This window comes from Peromyscus maniculatus, chromosome 8 (assembly GCF_049852395.1).
Source record: "Peromyscus maniculatus bairdii isolate BWxNUB_F1_BW_parent chromosome 8, HU_Pman_BW_mat_3.1, whole genome shotgun sequence".
Lineage (NCBI taxonomy): Eukaryota > Metazoa > Chordata > Mammalia > Rodentia > Cricetidae > Peromyscus > Peromyscus maniculatus.
The window spans coordinates 85,292,501-85,319,085 of record NC_134859.1 but is presented as its reverse complement, the minus strand read 5'-3'; the positions used below and the strand labels follow the sequence as shown (position 1 = coordinate 85,319,085).

The 26,585-nt window shown below is 49.9% G+C and overlaps 1 protein-coding gene across 5 annotated transcripts in view; it reads right to left on the bottom strand.

Annotated features, from left to right (window-relative positions):
- Positions 1-3,361: 3,361 nt before the first annotated feature.
- Cdk12 (cyclin dependent kinase 12) overlaps positions 3,362-26,585 on the bottom strand; it is a 110,581-nt gene continuing 87,357 nt past the window's right edge. For 3 of the 5 annotated variants that reach the window (XM_076543315.1, XM_042282734.2, XM_076543316.1), the window contains one exon: positions 15,559-18,453. The gene's annotated coding sequence lies outside the window, so the exon portion shown is untranslated. Of the gene's footprint in view, positions 3,669-6,298; positions 6,561-8,358; positions 8,770-10,469; positions 10,914-12,152; positions 18,454-26,585 lie in introns of those variants that run through there. The other 2 variants (XM_076543329.1, XM_076543313.1) reach the window with 2 other exon arrangements.

Sequence of the window (26,585 nt, the reverse complement as noted above, 5' to 3'; positions counted from 1 at the left end):
TTCCTATAGGGGAATGGACAATTTTGTGTTCCATAAGCTCCACAATTAAAGGGTTGCTGGTGAGAGGAATCTCCCCAGTATACAGTTTCACTGGAGAGGAACCTATAATCGAATCTGTGGGATAAGCATTAGGCAGTCACTTAATATTGGCAATCCTCACAGCAAATCCAGATCAACATTGTTGTCTATTTGCTCAATACGAAGTGAGGTGGAGCTGATGTGATGGTGCATGCCTGTAATCCCTGCATTTTGGAGGTTTACACACAGAGGATAAGGAATTCATGGAGGTCAAAGCCAGCCTCAGCTACACAGTGAGTCTCAGGTAAGGCTGTGCTGCAGGAGACCCTATCTAAAAAATTAAGAAACAAAAAAATTAGCAACAAGCTGGGCCTGGGAGTGCAGCTGAGGGAGCAAGTTCGGGGCCAGCCTAGTCATCTTAGGAAGGAAAAAAAAAAGACTAAGTAGTGGGCTCCCTAGGAAGAGGGGTGAAGCCAGGTCACCTCTGAGAAGATGAATAGGGTTTGGGGTTTGTTTCACCTGTGAGGAGACATGGTTTGAGATTTTCCTCCCTAGTCTCCTCCTTAGGCATGTGCCTGGCCATCTCTGGAGTGGCCACTGTGTATATTCACAGATTCGCTAACAGGAGCGAGGTAAAAAACGAATGATCCAACTTCCTTATCACTGGCTTTGGTGGACCAAGATAGGCACGGCTCTGGAGTCAACAGGTACTGTGTGTCCAGGGTTTGGGAGAACATTGGTTAAGGAAGCAATTTCCTGACTGATAAAAACAAAAAACAAAGCCGGGCGTTGGTGGCGCACGCCTTTAATCCCAGCACTCGGGAGGCAGAGCCAGGCGGATCTCTGTGAGTTCGAGGCCAGCCTGGGCTACCAAGTGAGCTCCAGGAAAGGCGCAAAGCTACACAGAGAAACCCTGTCTCGAAAAAACCAAAAAAAAAAAAAAAAAAAACAAAAAACTCAGCCATGGTCATCTACTCCTACTAGAAGTTAGGCTACGAAGTATATAGCACGGGTATGTTAGGCAATGACTAATAAAAATGAAAAAAAAAAAAAGACAATGTAGCTTAACTTACTCAGCATGGTTGAGGCCCTAGTTTCAATTTTTAACAGTACATTGAGTAAATAAAATGAAAAATAAAGAAGCGAGGCGGAGGGTTACCTCAGAGCTAGTATTCTCACAGTTCTCAGCTTCTTCAGAGAAAGGTGGCACCTGATAGGGACAACAGGAGGTCACAAACCCTCCACACATCGATATGTCTCCCCCAACAGAGTCCTGAAGGATAGAGAGGGAGAGATCCCTGAGCCTGACTGAGCCTGTCCTTGGCAGGAACTGGAGGCTGAGGCCACCTTCCTGCTGACCCCCCTTTTCCCGACTCAGGTCAGGTGTCTCAGTTGCCCTGGTATCTTCTTAGACCTGTTCTTCCTTTATCCACGAGTTTCTCTCTCATTCTCTATTTTTCCCTACCCATCACACATTCCCAGCTTTTTCTTCCCAAGTTTTTCTGTCTCATCCTTCTCAAGTGAAGTGGTTATGTGTTTCTGTTTCAGCACCACGGACAGAGACACCAAAGGCCAGAGACTCTTACCCAGCTGGGCAAGTGGTGACTTCTTTGGCGTTTCCTTGGGGGCGGGGGTAGGAGAGATGGGGGGGTGAGTGCGTTCCCGAGTCTGTGTGAACGCCTGTGTCTGTGCCACTCTGGGGGCGTCTCTGGGTGCATCTGTGTGTTTGTATCTGTCTGAGCTGTGTCCCCGCCTGCTCCCCATGTCTCTGGCTGGGAAAGGGGACAAGATGGGGACGCTCCGTTCTGGAGGTGGGGGAGGCAGCGGGTGGCTTGGTATCCCAGCCGGTCCTGGGGGCGTCATCCTTGCCCAGACGTAAGCCAAGCACCATGTGACATGTGTGCCAGCAGGCACAGGCTAAGGGCATTCTGCCCAGCTGGAGAGGAGGCAGAGGAGGCAGGGAGCAGGAAGAGGGGAGCTGAGCTCAGAGCACTGGGGCCAGAGCCTTTCTTTCTTCCTAGGACTCCATCATAGGAACAAGTGTGAGGAGTCCAAGTCACCTGCCTTTGTAAGGACCCTCACAACCTGATGATCAGTCTTTAACACAAATATCCTGAGGGATGTAGAAGGCTCGGCTCTGGCTCTTCTCGCTTGCAGGAGGGGGATGCAGATTACCTGACCCTTCCACGGCCAGGCCCTGCATGAATATGCAGGCATCCACAAACACTTAGAGGACGGAAGATACAGGAGTCAACTCTAGATAGAGTAGGATCTTGCACTTCATAAGTGGGCTCCTCCTACTGTGGGCCCAAATAAACACACTACAGATCTGGTAGCTTCTAGAACTGTGCCCTCTCCAAGAAAGGGACGTATTTCCCCAGCACAGTACGTACCCCCTCCCCCGAGTTAGGGGTGTCTGTCCTCAGCATTCGGGACAGTGCAGGAGAACTGCCTGAGTGCTTCACTTGAGAAAGAATGGAGAAGCGGGGGAGGGGGGGGGAAGGGAGGGCACAAAATGGTTCCTTCTCTCTGCCCACAGACTGGTGTGCTGGCAACAGTGCTGCTAGACTTCCTCATCTCTCTTCAGACAGGCTACAGACCCTCACACAAGCTGTTTCACAGTGAGGTTTTATTTATTATTATTATTATTATTATTATTATTATTATTATTATTAACAGGGTCTTACTGTGTGGCTCCGGCTATCCTGAAACTATGTAGACCAAACTGTCCTGGAAGATCCCCTTGCCTCCACTTTCCCTAGTGTTGACATTAAAGGTGTGTGCCACCACGCCCAGCCACTGTGAGACTTTAAAATGATCTTCTGAGGGATGGAGGGATGGTCAAGTTGGTAAAGTGCTTCCTGCACAAGCATGAGCAATGCCAGTTTGGATTCCTGAGTGCCCACACAGCAAGCCAGTCATGATGGGGTGCAACTGTAATCCCCGCACTGGGGAGGTGGAGACAGCAGGATCCCTGGAGCTTGCTGGCTAACCTTTCAAGGGGACAGGGGATGTGGCAAGCTCCAGGTTCAGGGAGAGACCCAGTCTCAAGACAATAAAGTGGAGGGTCAGTGAACTGGCTCAGCTGTGAAGGCGCTTGCCACACAAGCCTGGATATCTGAACTCAACTTCCATAACTCACATAAAGGCAGAAGGAGGTAACTCACTCCTCAATGTCAACCTCTGGCCTCCACATCCATGTGCTCACACTTGCATGTGCACCTGCACACACGCAAATACATACAAAAACATGCACATGCACACACACACTAATAAATAAATAAATAAATAAATAAATAAATAAATAAATAAATAAATAAATAAACAAACAAATAAATGCACAAACAGTTTTTTAAATATAAAGGCTTTTAGCTTAGGATGAGAGTCTGGGGAAACAGCACCACATCAGATTCTGAGGGTGACAAAAATAATCCAAGGAGATGGTGAGAAAGGTTTTCACGGAGAAACACAATGAGGAGAAAAGAAAGCCCAGGGCCCCAGAGTGAAAGCTACAGGAAGGGTTCTCGGTCAGCAGAGACTGAGAGACGCAGACAACACCAGCGTGTCCTCGTGTCTGAGATGGTCGGCCTTGACCCCATTCCGATTGAACATCTGGATCTCTTGGGCTCTTTTGTACCTTACAATCCACTCTTAGGGAGAGAAGAATGGCGAGGGAGGAAGGGAAGAGCGATCAACCAGAGGGTTTAGCTCAGGCAGTTGTCCTTAAATCAACACTGTTTGTTTATTGATGTTGTATCATTTCTGTCTTGGTCAGGGTGTCTGTTGCTGTGATAAAGCACCATGACTATCGGGGACTATGGGGGTCCAGCCCCTCGATAGTCCCCTCCCAGGGTCCGGGAAGAATCTACAACCAGCTGATAATTAATCTTTGGTGAAAAGAAATGAATCTATGTACATGAGACTCCTGGTTCATACACTTTATTATTCTGTGATAGTTCTCTCTCTACACAGCTTCTATTCTGCTCTCATGTCTAGCTTCTTTCTTGCTTGATTTCTCTATATTTATCTACTGTCCCCTCTAGGTTCTATCTTAATTCCTTCATCTAGTTCTGTCCCTTCTAGGTTCTCATCTATTTAGTTCTTTTCTCTATTAGCTCCTCTCCTGTCTCCTTCTCTGGCTCTTCCTCATCTTGTTCTTCTCCATCTGGCTCTTCCTCATCTTCCATCTCATTCCTCTAGTCCTCTCTTTTAGCCCTTCAATCTAGTTCTTCCCCATCTCAGTTTGTTTCTCTCAAGTTCTTACCCATCTAGTTCTTCCATTCTCTTTTCTCTTCTCCCTCCTCTGCCCTGGAAGTCCAGGCGGTGTTTCCTTGTGGAATTTAAATCAGGAGACTTGTAGGTGGGCTGTTATCATTGTTAGTCCTAGGAAGTTGGGCGCCCACCTGGGTGGTGTTTCCTGTAGTCCTTGAAAGTGGCTAAGGGAGATAATCTGATTCCAGAGAAAGCCTTTCCTGAGGCTGTTCTCCAAATACCTGGAATGTGTATGTCCAGAGAGTGATCAGTCTACACTGTTAGCCCTTCTTAGGGAAAAGTCAATTGGGAAAACTGTGAAGGCACACATGATTTTCATAACAGAAGACAGCTGATATATAACAAGCCAAGTAACACCAAAAACTCCTTGGGATTTGGCTTCCTCTGGAGGAATTCCCTGATCCCTCCAGGTAGTGACTTTGCCATAACCAGCTGAGTTCTTATGATATATTCCTGTGGCCTGCAGCACATGAACAAAGAAACTTGAGGAAGATAGGGCTTATTTCACTTACACTTCCAGGTCACATCCATCACTGAGGGAAGCCAGGGCAGGACCCCTGAGGCAGGAGCAGATGCAGAGACCATGGAGGGGGCTGCTTACTGGCTTGTTCCCCATGGCCTGCTCAGCCTGTTTTCTTTTCTTTCCTTTTCTTCCTTCCTTCCTTCCTTCCTTCCTTCCTTCCTTCCTTCCTTCCTTCCTTTCTTTCTTTCTTTCTTTCTTTCTTTCTTTCTTTTTGAGACAGGGTCTCTCTGGCTATCTTGGAACTCACTCTGTAGACAAGGCTGGCCTCCAACTCACAGAAATCCACCTGCCTCCTGAGTGCTAGGATTAAAGGCATGCGCCACCACTGCCTGGCCTCATCCTGCTTTCTTATAGCAACCAGGACCACCAGTCCAGGACTGATACCACCTACAGTGAACTGTGCCCTACCACATCAACCACCAATCAAGAAAATGCCCTATAGATTGCCTACAGGACAATCCTAGTTCCTCAATCCAGGCTCCTTCCCAGATGACACTGTGTCAACTTGATATAAAATTAGCCAGCACAAATTAAAAAAAAACTTTAAGATTTATTTTATTTTACATGTATGAGTGCTTTGCCTATATGTATGTATATGCACCACATGTGTGCCTGATACCACGGAGGTCAGAAGAGGGCATCAGATCCCTGGGATCAGATGGTTGTGAATCACTATGTGAGTGCTGGGAATTGAACTCAGGTCCTCTGCAAGAGCAACAAGTGCTCTCAACCACTTACCCATCGCTCCAGCCCCAATTATTTTATTATTGGTACTATGGAAAGAGCGTTTGGCAAGATTAGCTGACCGTATGGCCAAAGCCTCTGGTTCAGAGTGTAAACGACGGTGAGTCCTCAGTGAATTCAAATACAGCATGAATGGAGTGTGAGAACCTCGTCAGTGTCCGAAGTCGGAAGGGACTGGGACGACAATTCTCTCCCCTAGCGAGAGGCACACTCTCCCAAATGCAGTAGGAGAAGAAGAAGAGAGATCTGCAAAGCAAAGGGACAGCTGGGCAGCAGCAGAGGAGGGCGGTGAGAGGAGATACCCTTGGGCTGGGCCATCTGTACCTCATCCCTCAGGACTGGAAAGCCTTGCAAGGAACTCTCACTGAATTCTTTCCACAAGACTTTTTCTGTTTCTTCTCTTGGCTTCCTCACTTCAATAAATGGTAATAGTTACCCACCCAATTGGTTGCTTACGGCAGAAATCTGGGAGTCATCATTGAGTTCTCCTTATCGCTACTCTCTACATGGATTCTTACAGGGCAGGGGTGTTTATTCCCAAATGTCACCCAAGTCCAGGTTCTTCTCTCTTCCCTCAGTGGTCTCCCATATAACAGGAATAGGCCACTTCTCCTTTCAGCCTCTGCTCTAGTCTTGTCCCATTTGATTAATTGCCCTGTGTGTGTGTGTGTGTGTGTGTGTGTGTGTGTGTGTGTGTGCAAGTGCCAGAGTGGGTGTGGAGGTCAGAGCGCCACCCTGTACCTGGCTGAGACAGGGTCTCTCTTGATGTTTCTGCTGTACCACGTACTCCAGGCTAGCTGGTCTCCCAGCTTCCAGGTGATTCTTCTCATGTCTTCACCTCCCATCTTGCTATAGGATTTCAGATCTGGGCCACAACATACAGCATCCTCTATGGGTTCCAGGGACTGGACTCCAGGCTTGGGTCACTGGGCTTGGGTGGCGGGAGCTTTTCCTTGCTGACCACATCCTTTTCACCACTCGGCAGTGTCAGAAGTTCCCCCACCTTTGTTAAAAGACAAAGTTCCAAGCTGTGAGCCAGGCTGACAGAACTCACGGCAACCCACCTGCCTCAGCCTCCCAAGGGCTGGGATTACAGGCATGAGCCACCATGCCTGGTCTAGGGCCATCTTTTAAAAACACAAGCTGAGTCTGGGTGTGGTGGCACATGTCTTTATTCCCAGCACTTGGGAGGCAGAGGCAGGCAGATCTCTGTGAGTTCGAGGCCAATCTAGTCTACAGAGTTCCAGGACAGCCAGGGCTACACAGGAAATCCCTGTCTTGAAAAACTAAAAATAACCAAACAAATAAAAACATAAACACTGGGGTTCTAGAGAGGTGGCTCAGTGGATAGGAATGAATACTGCCCTTGTAGAGAACCCAAGTTTGATTCCCAGCACATCAGGATCATTGCCTGTAACTCCAGCTTCAGAGGAGTTGGACACATCTGGCTTCTGCAAACAGCTGCACTCACATCCACATAGCCGCACACACACACATAATTAAATATAGAACAAGGACTGGAGAGATGGCTCCAGGCCTGGAGGCTCCTTGAGGACAGGTACCATTATATTTATTCTATTGTCTTCCTATACTCTGAGCCAGGTGTAGACTCAGCTCTTGGAAAGCGTGTTGAAGGGCAGGCTTGATTAATGCTTTGTCGGCCTCGAAGAGGGGCGTGGAGGCTGAGTCAGTCCTGCAGCCACGGCTCAAATCTGCTTCATTAGGGACTAGCCTCCCCTCTCTTCCTTCCTCTCAGGAGGCCTGTCTCCTGGCAGCCTCCTAATTATATTTTACTTGACTATAAATCTTTTTGTTAAATGTAATTGAATAATACACCTTCCGAATCATCACATTAACCTAGCATCCGCTTGAAGGTGGTAATTAGCTGCCTAGAATTTCTCACTAGTTTGAAGAGGACCGGCTCTGAGATCATCCACCACCAGCCTGGAATGTGTAGGCCAGCCCTGGGTCCCTGAGAAATGGTGGGTGTGGAGGAGCCAGACAGCCCGGGCTCCTTTCTCGCCCAGCTCCCTGGCCCAGAAGGAAGCAGCTAAGAGCAGTGCCCTGCCCCCAGCCCAGCGCTCCCTCTAGGATCTGGGGTCTGTGATGCCCCTTTCGGCCTCAAGAGCAGGCTCAGAGCAGTCTCAGCTGGAAGGTCGGAAGGAAGGGAGAGGAAAGGGGCAAATGTGCTGCAGGGGCTGACAGGAGCCAGGCCTGCTCCGGGAACCCTGGCCGCTGTCTGAATACTAAGAGGCTCTGGATGCTGGGAGAGAACTCATGTAAAAGCTAGCGGCGGTGGCGGCAGCAGGACTTGGTGGCATGAGCCTGTAATCCCAGGACCACCAGGAAGGCTGAAGCATGAGGGTAGTCAGTTTGAAGGGTAGCTACCCAGCAAAGACCTATCCCAAAACAAAACTAAAACAAACAACAAAGCCCACCAAATTCTCAGGGTCTTAGAACCTAAATTCCCAGTGTCACCTGGAGTGGTCAGTCCCCTCAGGCCCTGTCCGGTTCTTCAGCTTTCCTGGTCTCTCGGGCCTGACTCCCAGGTCACCCTAGCCAGGCTCTTTCTTCCATATCCCATACCTGGTTCATCAGTGCCCACGTCTGACATGTCTGGCCACACCCCACTGCCCCCTCCTGGGGCAGGCCAGCTCACCATCTCTCTCTTCTGGACACCCTCCACCACTGCCCTTGGTTGGATATGACTGTAGTATTGTGTGCCCCCATTTATTTTTGATGCATCAACCAGAATGATTGATAACAATGATTAATAATAACAATAATAATAATGAGCCAGGTGTGGTGACACATCTTTAATCCCAGCACTCAAGAGGCAGAGGCAGGCAGATCTCTGAGTTCGAGGCCAGCCTGGTCTACAGAGTGAGTTCCAGGACAGCCAGGGCTACACAGAGAAACCCCTTTTTGAAAAACCAAATAAATAAATAAAACACAGCTTTATTCAGATATACATTTATATAAAGTTTAAAAACAATGACTTTTTAGTATAGCCATAGACTCGTGTGACATCTTCATAATTATTTTTGGAACCAGCAAGATGGCTCATTGGTTAAAGGTGTTTGATGTCAAGCCTGCTGACCCAAGTTCAATCCCTGGGACCCACATGATAGAGGAGAGAACCAACTCTCATAGGTTGTCTTCCGGCCCCCACACATGTACTTTATGGTACATGTATACATGTACACACACCCCTAAATAAATAAGAAATAAATATATTAAATTCTTAAAGGGCTAATGAGACGGCTCAGTAGCACTTGATGTTTTTCTAGAGGACCCAGTTCAGCACCTTGGTCAGATAGCTCCCAACCACCAGTAACACCAGCTTCAGGGGCTCCTGGATGAGCACTCATGTACACAGGCCCCCTCCCCACATGCACACAGAAATAGCTAAAAATAATAAATACTGAAGAACTATTTTTTAAAATTCACTTTGAACATTTTAAACATCATCTCCTCAAACCCAAACCCATTAGTATACTTGCCGAACAGCGCCAGTCCTAGGCAACCAGGGCTAAAGTTCTTATGTTCATTTGTTTTTGAGACAAGGTCTTCTGTAGCCCAGGCTGGCCTCCAGCTCAGTATATAGTAGAGAATGACCTTGAACCCTCCCTCCTCCATGCCCTGAGTTCTGGAATTATAGGAGTGTGCCACTACCTCTTCTCTCTCTCTCTCCTCTCTCTCTCTCTCTCTCTCTCTCTCTCTCTCTCTCTCTCTCTCTCTCTCTCTCTGTGTGTGTGTGTGTGTGTGTGTGTGTGTGTGTGATGTGATATGTGTGGTGTGTATGTATGGTATGTGTATGTTGTGTATGTGTGTGGTGTAGTGTGTGGTATGTGTGAATAGTGTGTAGATATGTGCGGTGTGTATATGTGTGTGTTGTGTATGGTGTGCATGTGTGTGTGTGTGTGTGTGATGTGATATGTGTGATGTGTATAGTGTGTGTGTGATGTGATATGTGTGGTGTGTATGTATGGTATGTGTATGTTGTGTATGTGTGTGGTGTAGTGTGTGGTATGTGTGTATAGTGTGTATACATGTGCAGTGTGTATATGTGTATGGTGTGTATGTGTGTGGTGTGATATGTGTGTATATCGTGTATGTGTGTGGTGTGCTGTGCGGTATCTGTATGTGGTATGTGGTGTGTGTGTGGTGTGTGTGCATATGCATGCACGTGTGCATGATGTGTGTGAGTGGGTACATGCTTTCCACATCAAGAATATGGAGGTCTGGGAACAACGTGTGCAGTCAGTTATCTCCTTCCCCCTTTATTGCTGGGGATTGAATTCAAGTCTTCAGGTTAGCCTGGCAAACTTTTACTGATCTCATGGGTCCCTTGAATCCTACATCTTTTTATTGATATTTGATAGAAAATTGCTCCTTGCCTGTCCTCTGCCTGCTTCCCTCCTGTCCAGTCTCCCTATAGGAGCTGTGATGATCTTTTGCAAAGACACTGGCCCCGCTCCTGTGCTCAGAATTTCGCCAGAGCCCTCTGTTTCTCTTACATAAGGTTTGGCCAGAGCCCTCCATTTCTCATCCTCAGGGTTGCTGCTCCCATGACTGCTCCTGTCCCATCCACTGGCTCTTCTCCACATCTGCACTGCTCCACAGCTGGGCACTGGTGCTCTTAGTGTCTGGTCCAGAGACTTCTTCACCCCCACTCCCAACCCCGAAGGCGGTAGCTCCACTACCACCCTTCCAGTCTGAGCCTTCCTCTGACCTCAACTCAAAACCTCTCCATGACCTCAGGGAGCGGCAGCACTTTCTCCCCAGCCAGAACAAAGCTCCCTGAAGGCAAGGATCTCGTAGTGTCCCAGGCCTCAAATGGTGCCAGACACACTAGAACATGTCCGAGGATAACCACGTAAATATATCGGGCTCAATGGGGAACAATTACCTGCCATGCCCAAGGCTTGGGAATGAATCTGTTCAGGGGGTTTATTCCTCCTAGATGCTAGCAGTCCAAAGCCGGGTTTCATCCCCTCAAAGCTATTTTGTCTGTTTCAACTCTCCCAACCCTTCACAAAAGTTAAGCAAGTAACGAGGAGCCTTTCATTAACACCATGCACCTTCCTGTATGTCTTCCAGAATAATCAGCAGCAGGTCCTCGGGGTTCCGGACACCATCTCCTTCTCACCACCCTCCTTCACTCCTCCCCACCTCCTCCAGCTCCAGACCAGTCTTATGTTGAGTCAAAACATAAGACCAGCTCCCTCTGTCTCTCAGGAACACTGGTGGTCGGGGGTGGCACAGTAGACAAAAGCTGGTCGGTCTTCTCTTGTGGGGGTAGGTGGGCAGGAGAGATTGGTGCTCCAGCAGTCCTGGCTCTGCCCTAGAAGAGCTGAGTAGTCCAGAGAGGTTGACTGACATCTCTGAGCCTCAGTCTCCTAGTCTGCTAAGTGGGGCTATTGGTAGCTGCCCTGCTGCACTGTGCAAGTGAGGGACGGCTGGTAGGAAGTTCCTCACAGTCACCTTTGTCTGAACCAGAGTGGTGGCTTCCTGGGGGGCTCCCGTCTCACCCTGCTCCAACCCAACCCCTAATCCCTGGCATATTTTTTTCTTGAGACAGGGTCTTGAATATCCCAGGTTGACCTCTGACTTGCTACAAAGCCAAGGCTGGCCTTCAACTTCTGACCATCCTGCCTCCACCTTCTAAGTACTGAGACTGTAAGAGCAATCCTCTGCCCTGCCAGAGCTTTTACCCCGAAACCTCAGCTCACTGCAGAAAACTCCATAGTTCGCCTCCCCTTCCCAGGATGCAACAAGCTCAGGCACTGGGCTCTGGAGTCAGACCTGGCTCTGAAACTTGTCTCTTGGGCCAAACTGCTTCATTTCATCGACTCTCGGTGGCTCATCCGAACACTGGGGCAACAGGACCTGCATCCTGTGGTTATTGTAATGTATAATAGCAAGGCCATTGACTAAGGCCTTTGGCACATGGGGGATACAAGCTAGATTATTCTCAGACCACAGGGCAAAGTCAGGGTTCTTAGGCAGGCATGGGGAGCTGAGCTGTCTGTGGGGGTTGGACAATGGGAAGGTCTGCCCAACTTTTACAGCAAAACTGTGGGAATGAATACAGGGCCAGCTCATGGAGGCCCTGCTTTCTGCTGTTCCCAGAGTCCCCTAGCTGGGCACAGCTGGGGCTCTTACTTCCGTAAGCTGGGGCTTCTGTGTGTGCCTTTGTGTGTGGTGTCCTCACTGCATGGAATGTTCCTTTGCTCCTTACCCACCTGGCAGCTCCTACTCATCCACTTAGACCTAATCCGGGATGAGGGTTATAGCACTTGAGAGATGAGGCAGAGGGATAACTGTAAGTTTAAGGCCAGGCTGGGCTATAGAGTGACATCCTGTCTCAAGCAGGAGGAAGAGAGAGAGCTTGTGCCTGAAGGATGTGTTTCATACCATGCTGGCCATCCCAGGGGCTCAAAGTCATCAGATATATAGCAAGTGTCCACCTAGGTAGGCTACATGAAGCCCTATTTCAAACAAAGAAAACTGAAGGGTCAAAGACCTAATTCCAGCCGCCCCCCCCCCCTCTACTATCTGCTAGTGAACGGCAAGAGGCCTAATCACAGACCTTCTGAATTGGAATCCAGCTCTGCCACTTCCTAGTTGGGTGACCTTTGTGAAGTTACTTCACCTAGGCCTCGGCTTCTGGACCTGGAAAATGGGTAGAATTATAAACACACCCAAGGGTGTCAGCAATAAGTGAACTACTATGTGTGAAGAACTTGTTCTTACATTTGACAGAGGAAACTTCTGGTAAAGGGGAAAAGCCATAACTATTCTTCCAGCTTCTTTTGCCTTTCAGGGCAGGCCTTGCTCTCCTCTGCCCCCACAAGGCTATGAGCTTCCTGGGCCAGGGCTGAGCTCATTCTCTTGGCTCTACCATGGAGAGCCATGAGCTTCTCAAAGCACTCGCCTGTGTGCCAAGCCCTGATGGGAGCCATCTCATTCCATTTTGTCCTTCCCATTTTTCACAGGAGGAAACTGAGGCTCCAAGGTGTCTTAGGGACCTAGCAAGCAAGGAGTAGCAGAGCCAGAGTCCACCCCGTGTGCAGCTGACTTCAATCCACCCTCTGGGCTCAGTTTCTCCATGTGGAAAATGAGATGATAGTCACTCCACACAGTAACATGAGACTGTTGGGAACAGCAAGAATCGGGGTTTGTGTCCCCCTTATAAGTGGGATAATATTTTGTTTAGGATGAATCTTTCTTGGGAGTGCAAATGAGGAGCTGAGGTTCCAAGGTCCAGGGTCCCAATTCACCTCTCTCCCTAGGGGTTCTTCTAGAGCCTGGGGCCAATTCAGAAAACCTTCCCTTTTCCTGGGCCCACTGCCAGCCCTCCACCCCTTCCTCCAACACCCACTGCAAGACAATGGTGGGCTGGCCCGGCCTTTGTGAAAGGGGTCAGGCCAGTTAATCTTGGGCTGGGTTGGGAAGGGGCATTTGGGGGCTAGGAAAAGAGTGGGGGGCTGCTTGTGGGGGGAGCACACAGCAGCCGGCTGGTGAGAGTTGGAGGGAGCTGGAAGCAGGGGGCCTGGGAAGTAAAAGCTTGAAACAGGCTTTGGGGAGCGTTTCCTCCGAATGTAGATTTGAGCTCCTATTAAACTTGCCAAAAATTTGTGTTAGCTAATGGATTCTTAATTCTGTCTAAAATGAGAGAGGGAAAATTATGCCATTCATCTTGTATTGGTTTGAAATTACATCTGACACCTAATCGATCATACTGTGGAACATTAACTCTTTGGAAGAGGCCCAACTTTTCCTCTCTCCCTCGCTTTCCAGGGCTCTGGAGCCACCCCCACCTCTGATTCCTTCTTTTGTATTTCATTAACTAAGCAAAGCTCTGGCTGTCTCTAGGGTGAGGGGTGGAGGCTGGGGGAGGGTTCCTTTGAATCAAGGGAGATAATCAGCGCCCCTATTCCTTTGCCCAAAAAGAGCCCCCATTTTCAACCTTCAAGTGACCTCCTCGCTGGCCCTGCTTTCACCATGCACTCTGAGACGTGGAAATGCAGAATTGAAAGCATGGGGCGGGGGGGGGGGGGGTGACCTCAGAGCCACCTTGGGTTCACCAGGGAGTGGTGGGGAGCCAGGCAAAGATGAACTTGCACCTGGGGCTGGGGCAAGGGCCATGGCAGGGGGTTCTCACCTGCGACTCGCCTGGCAGATGGGTGAGGAGGAGGAGGCAGATGACAATAGATTTGCCTCTGGGGATCCTGATGAGCTCCAACAAAAAACCCCAACCCCAGACCTGCTTTTCCAGGAGGAGGACTTTCTGGCAGCAAGGAGAAGCCACTGGGGGCCGCCAGGCCTGGGCTAGGAACCTGGCTGCACTTCTGACAAGCTGTGTGACCTTGGGCGGGTTACATAAGGCTCAGAGTCTCGGTTTCCTTCTCTGTCGGGGCAGAATGGAGAATGGAAAAACCTCGGCACCAGGCTGGGCTGGGACTGGGTGACACAATCCAGTTAAAACTGGGGCAGAGCCCATCACCTGGCACACAGTAGGTACCCAATAAAGGCGACAAGTGAGGAATCAGATCCCCGTCCCTCTCCCAGCTTCTACAGCTTCTCTGTCCTTCCTTATTCCTGGCTGTCTGGTCAGCCCGCTCAACTCCAACACCTAGCTGCTCCGTCTCTCTCTGCCACTGCCAAGGGCAGATGAAGGTAAGAAGCTGGGAGGTCAGGCCGACCAGCCAGGAGGTGCCTCCTCCTAAGTTGTGGTACCTAAAGGAGGCTGGGGCCCAGGTCCTCTTCTTTCCCAGAACTGCTCCCTCAGGGATTTTCTCGGGCATAAAGAGCTCCCTCAGTACCTTCTACCAAGCTGAGAAGGAAAAGTGAGGTCACAAGGAAAGGGGGCGCCAGGAGGGTGAGTCCAGCAGGAAGGGACTCTCCATTTGGAACAAAGCTACTTGCTTTTACTTAGGCACCTCAGACCTTTCTCTGGATTCCAAGGTTTCTGTCCCCAGTCTAAGAGGGATGGATTGGATCCCTCAAGAGCAAAGGGAAGGTCTGGGCATATCCCTCAGTGGGAGAGTGCTTGAATAACCCTGCAAGGGCCTAGAATCAATCCCCAGCAGTGCAGAGGTGGGGAGAGGTAAAAGGGGTGCCTGATGCTTCTTTTGCAGAAATTTAGTTAACCCCTGGACCTTCTCAGTGTAAATGTCACTCTCAAAAAGCACCTATTACTCCTTACGAGTGCATGGGTAGACGGAGGACCAGGCTGGTTTAAGCAACTGGTTGTGCCTATGGATGTCTGTCCCAAGGGCAGAAAAGAACGGCTTAGATTGCCCAGTTGCTTTCTGGATTGCCTTTGAAGGAGCCGCAATGCAGGAACTCATGACTATGGGAAACCTTCTCTGGCCCCCTCGTTTTGTAAAGTTGGAAGCCTAGACTCAGCAAATGGCTAAGCAGGCCAGGGCCACAGGTGAGGCAGGAGGATGAGAACCTGAGTTTCTGACCCTCAGCCCAGGGCTCTTCTCTGCTCACGTCAGGAATCTACAGAAACATTTTTCTAGATCACTCTCAAGTCCCAGAAGAGCATACAAGAGGACTGGATTTGGGGAGACGGCAGAAGAGCCAATGAAAGGCTTTCCCTGAGGAGAGAGGAGCAGAGGGCACTTGGGGAGCTCAACTCCCTGTCTCCCTCAGTACTGACAAAGCACCGGGGCAGGAATTTTATTTCCAAATGTCCCTTCTGTGGGGAGCTCACTGTTTCCCAGGAGACACTTGGTGAAGGCCCTTCCTGCCAGTCTCCCTGGCAGCCACTAGGCGGCCATGGCTTCCTCTTCTGCCTGGAGACTCCACATCGAAGGTCTCCCGTGGTTTGTATTAACAGGAAGTAGTGCTGAAGGCTGGGGTCACTGAGAATGGAGCAGGCCAGCCAGGCCAGTTGGGGAGACTGAGGCAGCTGCATATGGGGTCACACTGATCAAGGTTCCAGTACAGGTTGGCAGGCTAGCTAGATACATGTGCTGACCTACTTCTGATTACTAGGGTATGTGTGAGGGGACCCCCTCTGGTCTCTCCCCCACCCCTAAATAATGATGTTTTTATTGCATTTTTCCCCTTGAACACAAAAGTAATACACGATTGTTGTAAAAATTGGTAATCCCAATAAAACAAAAAGAGCAAGAGTCCTAGACTCAAACATCACGATCTGCCCCCGTAAGTCCAGGTCAAGAGCATCTTCAGGAGGGAGGGAAAGGCATCATGACATCGTAGACTGTTCTAGAATCTGGGAGGTCTTCCTGCAGCAACTGTCCCTGTGTTAGAGAGACTCCTTACATCTGGCCAGCCCGTGGCAGGCCAGAGATGCAGAATGGCGTGCTTCCGACCTACGGGTGGGTGTCCATTTGCACAGTGTCACCTGCTGGCCCTGTGTGGTCACCCCGGAAGTGTGAACTGGAAGAATAAAGAAACGGATTCATAGAAGAGACAGGCCTAGACTGAGGCATCAAGTTGTGGGGTGACCAATAAAACTGTGTTCACCAACAAAAGCTGTCACAGCCTTGGAGAAAACGGCCTTAAATGCTCCACAAAGTCGCTCTTTCCCAGGGCCAGGGCTGTGGGAATGAGGTACCAAGGGTCCCATACAGAAGATTTACCAGGTCCTTGGATAGGACCGGGCTGAGACACTAGGGGGAGACCATCAGGACTGGTAGCCAGGCCTCAGGGATGGGCGTGGTGAGAAAGCCTCAGTTGAACTTAGATATTAAATCTATGTCACGCCACGCCAAACACAGGCACACGTACACAGAGGTGAGGGGGCAGGTTTTGTCTTTCTGCTCTGACAGCGAGGCATGGGTTGGCTGGAGGGTTCAGGGTCATCTCAGTTAAGGGAATTAAACTGTGGCGGAGACTCACCTCCCTCAAGTGATTCACCCCAAATCACACAGGGATGGAGGCCCCCCCCCCCCAGCATCCTTCTTTCTTTCTGGTGAACTTGGATCGGCTCCTGACACCAACATGCTGCCAATTATGTAACCACTGATGTTGGGAGAGATTTTTCAAAGGCCAAGAAAGGAAGTTACTTGCCCAGGTCACAGGCCAAGAGGCGGTAGGAAGACTTTCCACCTTCAGGCGTGGTCCTGAGGTGTTCTTTCCACCAAGGTTTCAGCCCTTGGTTGGGGTGTAGGTACCCCTGATTCTGAGGACGGGTCTTCTTGCTTAGGGGTCCTGCAGTTGTCTGGGCAGATCTTACCAAGGCTTCTTCACCGGAGAAGTATATTTGGGTGCCCAAGGAGGGTGGTGTTACGATACCTGTCGCTCAGCCTTGGCTAGGAGACTGATACGTCTCAGAGACATCCCTTTCCCATTTTGCTGGGGCTTGCTCTTCATCAGAGTGCTCAGGCCAGCATCGGTCTCCATCCCCATCCAGACCCCTTTCTGCTCCTAGGGCAGCAGCACTGAGCCAGGCGAGGGAGGCTCCGCTCGTCCCTGGTAGGGCATCCCACTCCACCTTATCCCTGCCGCCGCCGCAGGGCACCGAGGGCCGGTAGCCGGGCAGCCCGAGGAGCGGCTGGGTCGAGGGCCGGGAATGGGCCCCGCAGATGCCGCCTCCCTCCCCCTTCCTTGGCCGGGGCCCCCACGGTGTCGGGGAGCAGGAGGAATCAATCAGGATAATGAAGCCACAGCCTGCCACGCACCGCGGGGGCACTGAGGAGCGGGGGCCGGTGCCAAGTCCGCCAGACGGTTCGGAGGAGCCGAGCCCGAAGCGGCCCGGCGGCGGCGGCGGCGGCGGCGGCGGCGGCGGCAGCGGCAGCGGCAACCCAGCGCCCGCGCGTGAAGGCCGGACGCTGCATCGCGCAGGTCCCTGGCAACCGCGCCTTGGCAACCCAGGACGCCCCGGAGAATCTTAAAGCTGCAGCGCTGCTTTCCTCGCCGAGGCGGTGGGAGCCTAGACTCCACCGAACGGGTCCTATCGAGGAGGACCTGGGGGTCTGACTCATACACTCACTCTCTTATTTATCAGCTGTATGGAGGCTGCGTGCCCACGTACAGTCTTAGACACTGGGGAGGGGACGGGAGGAGATTAAAAAATGAACAAGATTCTGCCTAGAGGAGCTCACAGTCTAGCGCACACGGCAGACCAGACTGGCCGAGGTGAGCAGGAGCCCACGTTATCCTAGAGGAATGGGTGTTGGCTGGAGGGCTGGAGAGCTGTGATAAAACATTCCTGCAGTACCCGTCTTGCTCCAAGTAGTGATCAGATTTCCTTTTCCTTGGACTGCGTTATTATCTCTGTCATAGTCCTATGAGATGGGGATTCCCCTCGTCACCATTATCCATTCCACTTTAAAGAAGAAGAATTTAAGCTGGATATAGTGGTGCACACCTTTAAATCTTAACGCTTGGGAGGCAGAGGCAGGAGAATTTCTGTGAGTTCAAGGCTAGGCTTGTCTACATGGTGAATTTCATGACAGCCAGCCAGGGCTATATCTAAAAAAATAAAAATAAAAATAGAAAGATGAAGAACTTGGAGGTCCAGAAAGGAGAAGGGACTTTAGCCAGACACCTTGCCTTGCCTTTTGGAGAATTCAATAGGATGACTTCGCTGGCTCTGACCAGCTTCCATTGTGCTGCTCTGGAAGATGAGAACTAAGGACACCCAGAAGAAATGGCGTAACAGCGAGGAAGAAGAGGAGAGCCGAAGAAAGAGGCGGCCTTTCCACCTTTCTGCTGCCCACTCACCTGGTGCTGTCTGTCTCCGTCTTTGTGAGCTGGACTGGCTGTGGGCACAGGGCTGGATGAGGTGACCTCCAGATGTCCCTCTGGTTCTGTGATTTGGTATCTCCGGCCTGAAGTCTAGGCACTGTGCCACTATTCTGGGCAGGAGTTGTTGGCAGGGGGCTGCAAACTGGGGCGACTCCAGACTTCTGAAAAAAGGGTCAGAGTTGGCGGAGGCGGATTAGAGGGGTGGTGAGGTGGCCTGGCAAAATCAAGCCAGTGTTTACATTACGCTGAGGCTGGGCCTCACCTTCCCTTCCCCTATCCCCGCATCTTTCTCTTTCTGCATATCGAGTCAAGCAAGAATCTGAGCCAGGACCTGGGGTACAAGCAGAGGCTATTGAGGACACAAAAAGCAGGCTGGCTCTGGAATCGAGTTCATCTGGCTTCCACCTCTGCTATCTAACAGCCATATTGGCCTCTGGTAGGTGACCCAGGCTTCCCAAGCCTCGGTACCTCCTCTATAGAATATAGAAACCTATGTTCAGGGTTATTGAGATACTTAACTAGGGTGAGAAATAGTCTAATTATACTCCTAAAGATATGTCCATGTTTTAATCCTGAGAACCTGTGAATGTCAACTTATCTGGAAAAAAAAAAGTCTTCATAGACATGATTACATTAGGAATCTTAAGGTGAGGAGGTTGTTCTGGACCATGTGGGTGGATGGGCTTGAGATGTCACCACAGGTGTCCTTATAAGAGAAAGGCATGCCTGTAATTACGGCTACTAGGGAGGCAGGGGCTAGATTATCTCAAATTTATGGCCAGCCTGGGCAACTCAGAAAGAAGACCTGGTCTCAAAATAAAAATTTTAAAAGACTGGGGATGTAGTTCAGTGTATAGCCCTTGCAGAAGATCCTGAGACCCTGGGTTCAGTCCCAGGATTGGAGTGAGGTCATGTGTGGGAAAGGTATTACAGAGATCATTTATATAGGTGATTAGGAGAGATGGAGGTAGCCTCTAGACTGGAAGCTGGAAGAAGATTATCTCCCACAGCCTTCAGAGAGAGCTTGATGCTGATGACACTTTGATTTTGGCCCAGGGGAACTGATGTTGAACCTCCTGGCCTCCAGAAATGTGAGAAAATAAATTTTTGTTGTTGTAAGCCATCAAAGCTGGTGATTTGCTACAGTGTCTTTAAGAAGCTCATATATACACTGAGACAGAAGATTCAGTCTCTTTTTTTGTTGTTGTTAAAGCATTAACAAAATGCTTATTAAACTATTTATCTTTGGGGCTGGAGAAATGGCTCAGAGGTTAAGAGCACTGGCTGCTCTTCCAGAGGACCCGGGTTCAATTCCCAGCACCCACATGGCAGCTCACAACCGTCTGTAACTCCAGTTCCAGGGGATCTGACACCCTCACACATGCATGCAGGCAAAACACCAATGCACATTAAATAAATAAAATTTTAAAAATGTATCTTTAATCATGTGGATGCATCTGTGTGTGGGTGCTCATGGAAGACAGAGATGTTGGATGCCTCTGGAGCTAGAGGTATGGGTAGTTGTGAACTGCCTAATGTAGGTGCTGGGAACTGAACTCAGGTCCCCTGCAAAAGCAATATGTGCTCTTAGTCACCAAGCCGTCTCTCTAGCCCTAAGATTCAGTCTTGAACCAAGACTTGCAAAGGACAGCAGCATAGACAATGCCCAGAGGCACTCAGAAGCAGAACATTTTGCTATAACCTCGGAGTGGAGAGGAAAAGCAAAGCTTTGGATCTGGAGTGTAGTTAGGTGGAAGGTTGAAACAGAGAGAATATTCTAGGTAGAGGAAACTGGGTGGATAAAGGCACCAGGTGGGACCCAAAACCATCTTCAGGAACCTGTCCACTTTGGGATGGCAGAAGTGTGGGGATGGCATGGTAGAATTGAGGTGGATGGCAGGGGAAAGAAAGCCAAGGGCCTTGGCTTCCGTGCCGTCATGGAATCAGCCCTTCCACCTTGCATTGGCACTATGCCCCAGATCAGGGAACCCCAGGCTGTCAGCACTGGAAAGAAGCCTCCGACACCATCCAGTGGTGAGAAAGGAGATCGAGCCCACGCAAAGCTAGATAAGTTAGAACTGCACAGCCATACTGTATCTGAATATTCCCATGTCTTGGAATTTTCAGATACTTCCTGGAGGTTCCTTTACAATCCATTTTCAAAAAAGACAGGCCAGGTAGTCTCGAAACAGAGCATACTATTTGCATATTATTTGCATGTTGCCAATTAGATGAGAGGAGCAGATTCATTTAGCTCCTCCCATTCACATCCTATCTCACTCACATTGAGTTGTTCTTCATATAATTCTTGACCTTAATAACTTCAGCCCTGGCCTAACTTCTCAGCTTCCCTTATGTAACTCCAGCTCAACTCCTACTACATTTAAGTTTTTGGTCCTGCCTAGAGAAGTTGCCTGGTGGTCTTTCGTGTATCTAGGCTTGATGGAGGATACTAGAGCAACTTCCAATAGAATGGAAGATGAGAGGCTTTCCAGTTCAAAATTTTCTCTGGGAATAGGGGACAGTGAATTCTGTCTCCTTATAACCCAGGAGCTATCTAAGTGGGACCATGAGAGTGGAGGAGAGTGTTCCTCAGGGATCTGGTGGGCAGGTGCCAGCTGCATGCCCCAGGCCTGCCCCAAGCACCTTGGCTGGCAGCCACACTAGCTCTCGGAGGAGCCAGATTCTTCTTCCAGGGAGGAGGAATCTTGGAGAAGGTCCGGGAGCATCTCCTGGCTTGGCAGCCTAGGGTCAGGTTGAGGCCACCAAGTGAGTTATGATAGAACCTCTAGTGGATGCAGCATATCCAGATTCCTGAGGACCTATCAACCTAGAAAAACATGAAGCCTTCTGCTCCAATAAGCATGGTATCTTGAGACAATATACTCAATGCTTCCTGATAATAAAGGGCTGCCTGTAAGAAGAGGAAATCACAGAGAGCCATAGGTTCTGCCAACGTTTTCTCCATAGACCCTTTTTTTTTTTTTTTTTTTTTTTTTTTTGAGACAGGGTTTCTCTGTGAAGTTTTGGTGCCTGTTCTGGACCTCACTCTGTAGACCAGGCTGGTCTTAAACTCACAGAGATCCACCTGGCTCTGCCTCCCAAATGCTGGGATTAAAGGCGTGTGCCACCGCTGCCTGGCTCATAGACCCTCTTCTAAAGATGGGCATCCCTTCCGCATGATATACTTGAACCTCTCATCTGGTAGTCACCACAGAGTGCACCATTCTGTGGCCAAGACAGAGACACAGGATGACCTCAGATGCCTCCTGGCCTCTTCTAGCAGAGAAGCTGCAGGGCTCCATCACCATGGCTGACTTGAAGCAGTTACCAGGAGCTGGGAAAGTGGGATATATGGAAGAACCTGGGCACAGTTCAGACTAGCAGTTGGCAAAAGCTGGCTTGCTCTGCATTAGAATGGTGACCAGGTGTGTGAAAAGACTGCTACTCTAAGTATGAGTGATTCCCTTCCACTCGTGGGTGATGGTGAACTGTGTGGATTTGTGCTGTGTTGGCCTCAGCAAGCATTCTAACTAACCTGCACACACAGCGCTGTGCACACATCTTAGTTAGTGCGCAATAGTGTATGTTGCCCATCTTCATGAACCCACTTCTCTTGTTCCTCTCTTCCCTGTAGAGCAGGCCTTCTCTTTGTGAGAGAGAACCTCAGTTTCAGCAACTCCAAGCCTGAGCCTTTGAGGACAGAGTCCCTGCCTCCACTTGCCCACAGGATTAAGCAATGAATGCTTCCTTGGTTCTAAGTGGGGGTCCCAGCTCCTTGACCCCAGTAGCTCCCTCTTCTTCTAGCTTTTCCATGTCACCACCTCTTCCAGTGTCCAGATCAAAGGACCTTGAGGTGATGCCGTGGGTATGGGAGGAGAAGGGGGTAGATCAGCTACTGTTCGATTTTGCCTAGGTCCCCTTGGAGCAGTGCTGCTCATTTAAAATTCCGATTTAAAGCCGAGCGGCTCTTTAAATTTCCACATTAGCATGCCGCCCTGATGCCAGGCCAAGATGTTGGGATGGATTTGGCAGGAACGCCTCCGACAGCGGCAAGCAGCAGCATTTGCCAGCAATAAAACAACGCATGAATAAAAGAAGGCCGCTTGGCAACAGCAGCAGCCCAGGTAGTTGGGAAAGCCCAGGAGGAGCTTTCATGTACAGGGGCTCAGAGGCATGCAGTCCTGGGAGGGCATATGTAGGCCTCTGTGCCTGTCTGGGTCCTCACCCACAATCTATGCCTGCAGTGGAATCTGGTGTAAGAGCCCAGGCAAGATTGAGGTTTTTCCCATGTGCCTGTCTCACCTCCTCCCCGCAGGGTTATCTTTTTTGGAGGGGACAGATGCTGCCTTTGATGAGGACACAAGGACTTGGCCTGCAGCCTGAGTTGTCCTGTTTTATTAGAGACCCAGAGAACAAGTAGGGTCAGAGAGACCAACACTTCCCAGAATGGCTTCCAGATCCATGACCCTAGATACCTGGGTACTAAGGGGGTAGCATCAGGAACCTGGCTGAGAAGCTGCTGGGCGGGCTGGGTATTGGAACCGAGCTGGCTCAGAGTGCTACAGTCTGGAAGATTGCTAACTGTGTGCTTGTACAAGGTTAGGGATATGGAATGGCTAGGGAGAGCAAGGAACTATTAGGCTTAGCTTGACTTCAACTCCCTACAGGCAGGGGATGTTGTTTGAGGTCAGATAGGCAACAAAAGAGTCAGCTAAAGCCCCTGGCTGGGGGTGGTACACCACCTAGAGATCCACCTGCTTCCTGAGGCCTGGGAAGAGCAGCAGCATAGGACTTGCGGCTTCTGGAGGCTGTGTCCCTATCTCCAGTCACCTGAATGAGGCTCTGCTCTCAGCTCCCAGGCATTTCAAGGAGCAAGCAGCTCCCTTTTCTGCTAAATTATCTATCCTTCCTACATAGTTTACGCATTTCCCCCAAAGCCCAGAGAAAGAGGACAGAAGCAAACCGAGGGGTGGTGCCAGATGGTCTCTGGAGTCTTGGCTGAGGTAGAAAAGAGGAATTTACTTAGGGCACCCTATCCTGATGAAACCCCCCCCACATACACACACACTTAAGCTCCCATGACTGATTTCAGGCCTCCCCATGTGGAGAAATGATCGGGCCTTTGGGCTCTCTTGGCACCTGAGAAGTCAGAGAGCAGGAAGATGTGATTATGCTCTGGACAGCAGGAAGGGATTAGTGTTAGTCTCATCCTGCTGGCATTTCTAGGGTGAATGAGGAGGTTCAGCTCCCCAGGCACCCTACTTCTTGGTTCACACGTTGGAGTGCCTCAGCTCTGGAGTGAAGAAACAGTTAATAAGCTAAGTTTAGGCCAGAGATGTATCTCTTTATCACTCAGTGAATACTTGCCAAACTACTGTTTTATGCTAGGACTGTGCTGGGTCCTGGGAGCACGAAGGTGAACCTAAACTGCTCGTCTGGAAGTCTGGAACTTATCATCAAAGCAAACAAAGACTGTCATTCAAATGCCTGCACAAAGGACGAGAGGAATGACTCAGTGTTTGAGTGTGCATACTGCCCTTGCGGTGGGCTTCAATTCAGTCCTCAGCACCCACATCAGGGGGCTCACAGCTCATCAGTTAACTCCAGTTCCAGGGGACCTGATGCCTTCTTCTGACTTCTGTGGGTACCTGCACTCATGTGCACAAACCCACACACATACACATAATTAAAATAAAATTCAAATGGCTGCATAAACAAGTGTGAAACCATGTGAAGATCTCAGAAAACAGGACAGATAGCATCATGAAAAAGCAGAATAGAGCAGGGCGGGGGGGGGGGGGGGGGGGGGGGAAGGACGACCTGATTGAGTCTGAGGAGTCAAGTAAGCATAGAGGAGACAGAAGAAAGGATCAGCCCGGGGTTAGAAGGCTGGTGGTGACACCACAAAATCAAAGGGTAGGTGGTCAGCTGTGCTGTGACGCTGAGGGCTCCTAAGACAAATACTCTGACTCCTCCCTTACTGCTTGAGTGCAGGTATGGAAATGCTCTGGCACTGTGCCTGGCTCACAGTTGGTACTCTATAATGTTAGTTCTCATTCCCTTCCCCGAGCTCAGCTTCCCTCCAGGGACCCCAGGTTTCTAGAACAAAGATGCTGTACAGACTTAGCGTCTTCTGTCAACTCAGGTCCTAAACCCTAGCCATCTAGTTCTCAATAAAAGGTCACAGGTCCTCCGCATCAGTCCCATCACACGGAGACTGACTCCCTTCCTTGTGCTGTACTTGTCTGAGGAGGGGCTGAGGTCTAGGTCTCAAGGGGAAAATGCTATCCTAGCTAAGACTGGACCTGAGAAGGGAGATGGAATCCTTAGCAACAACCAGGGGTGCCCATGGTGAATCTGAGTGTCTTAGGTGGGGAGAGGAGTAGTGGGGAGATGGGGGGCTGCCCACCCAAGGCGGCATAGAGCCCAGAGCCTTTTCCATTGCAGACACCCCATCTGTCTCCCACAGAAGGCTCGGGTTGGAAGAGGTTTAGTGAAGGGGGGTATGGTGGGTAAAACTGTGTGTCTGTGAGTTAGCATGATAGCAAGGAATGTGCTGGCCAGGGAAAGGAGTCGAGGGTCGTGTGTGTGTGTGTGTGTGTGTGTGTGTGTGTGTGTGAGAGAGAGAGAGAGAGAGAGAGAGAGAGAGAGAGAGAGAGAGAGAGAGAACGCCATTACGGATGTCATATTGATCACTTAGGCCAAACCTTGGACTAGAGGTCTGAGGTTGGGACTGGGAGGTAAGGGAGATAGAAAGGATACCACATGACCTCCCAAGGGCCCTGTGGTTGATTTGGATTTATTATTCCCAGTGCCGCTGACCAGAAGGCAAAGAGTTGTACCCTTACTGTCAACAAAATAATGGAAGATGGGCAGTTTGGAGAGCTGTGGAGAGGGCTTTTCCTAAGCCCAAAGCTGGGATCAATCCAATACACCACCCCTTCCCAGCAACCAGAGAGTCTTCGTACCTTAAAATAATATTTACGTTAAATCTGTCAGCTTTCAGGGTGTTTCCTTTCACATACCACTTCAATTTGTCTGCTAAGGTCTAGCAAGGTAAATGCTGTTGCTGTATGTGGTGTGCAGATTTAGTAATAACAGGTTTAAAAGATTAAGTAGAAGAACCCAGAACATAGGAGAATAAGAATAGGTGGACTCAAACCTTGGTCTCTTAACTCTTTTTGGAGACAGGGTTTTGCTATGTAAGTCTGGCTGGCTTGGTATTCACTATATAGTCCAGATAGGTCTTGCATTCATGGCAGCCCACCTGCCTCAGCCTTTTGAGTGCCAGGATTAGAGGTGTACACCACCATGTCTGGGTCTGACTTCTGACATAAGCCTCCCTTAAGCCTCATCTCTGGCAATATCGTATAGCGTATAGCTTCCACTGCCACATCAGTTGAGGGTGTTCTGGTGAAGAGCTCAGGATTCCTTCCGAGTGACCAGAAAGCTTTAGGTGATATCCAGAGCCCTCGAAGGACTTCCTTCAGCATATAACACCTCTGACATACCAACATCCAGACACTCTCTTGGATGTAGAAATATTGCTGGGTGAGAAGTCCCTGCATTTGGTCAGCAGAAGCAGGTGAATCTCTGTGAGTTCCAGGCCAGCCTGGTCTTACAGAGCGAGTTCCAGGCCAGCCAGGGCCATGCAGAGAAACCCTGTCTCACAAACATCAACAACAGTGAAAAAAACGTAAGAGAGACATGGACTGGAAATGGTCAAGAAGCAGCTGTGGGGGTCAGGGTAGAAAGTGAGAAAGTACCAGTCTGGGAGGTTAGCTGCTAGGATGCACTCGAGGTTTTAGCATTGATACTAGAAACAGATACTTCCTTCCCACAGCCCATGCTTTAAGTCTTTCCCTCTCTCCAACCACACTTGGGGGAATATGGCCCTACATCAGCCTTCCTTTTCTCACTCTTCCCTCTTCTTCCTCAGGTGTAACCTTCTGCAGGCTGCAGCCTGATCCTTCTAAGAACCCTCTAAAACAGGTACCAAGGGAACCCAAGACAGTGCTTCAGTTATTAAATATAAGTAGGCAGGGGAGAGGAACTGAATATAGAGACAGATATTATATCTCTCAGTCCCTGTGAATTATTAGGAGGAAGGCAGTAGTGGTTGCTAAGCAACAGGTCTCCACAGAGGACAAGGCACCAGAGGGAAAAAAGCCTCCTTTGACTGAATATTGGGTGGGAAGGTAGGGAAAGAGAGGGTCAAAGGACTCTGAACTGGTGGGCCAGCTGAGGAGAATGGTTGATTTGTCCTCTATGGTGAGCCCTTCTCCATGCC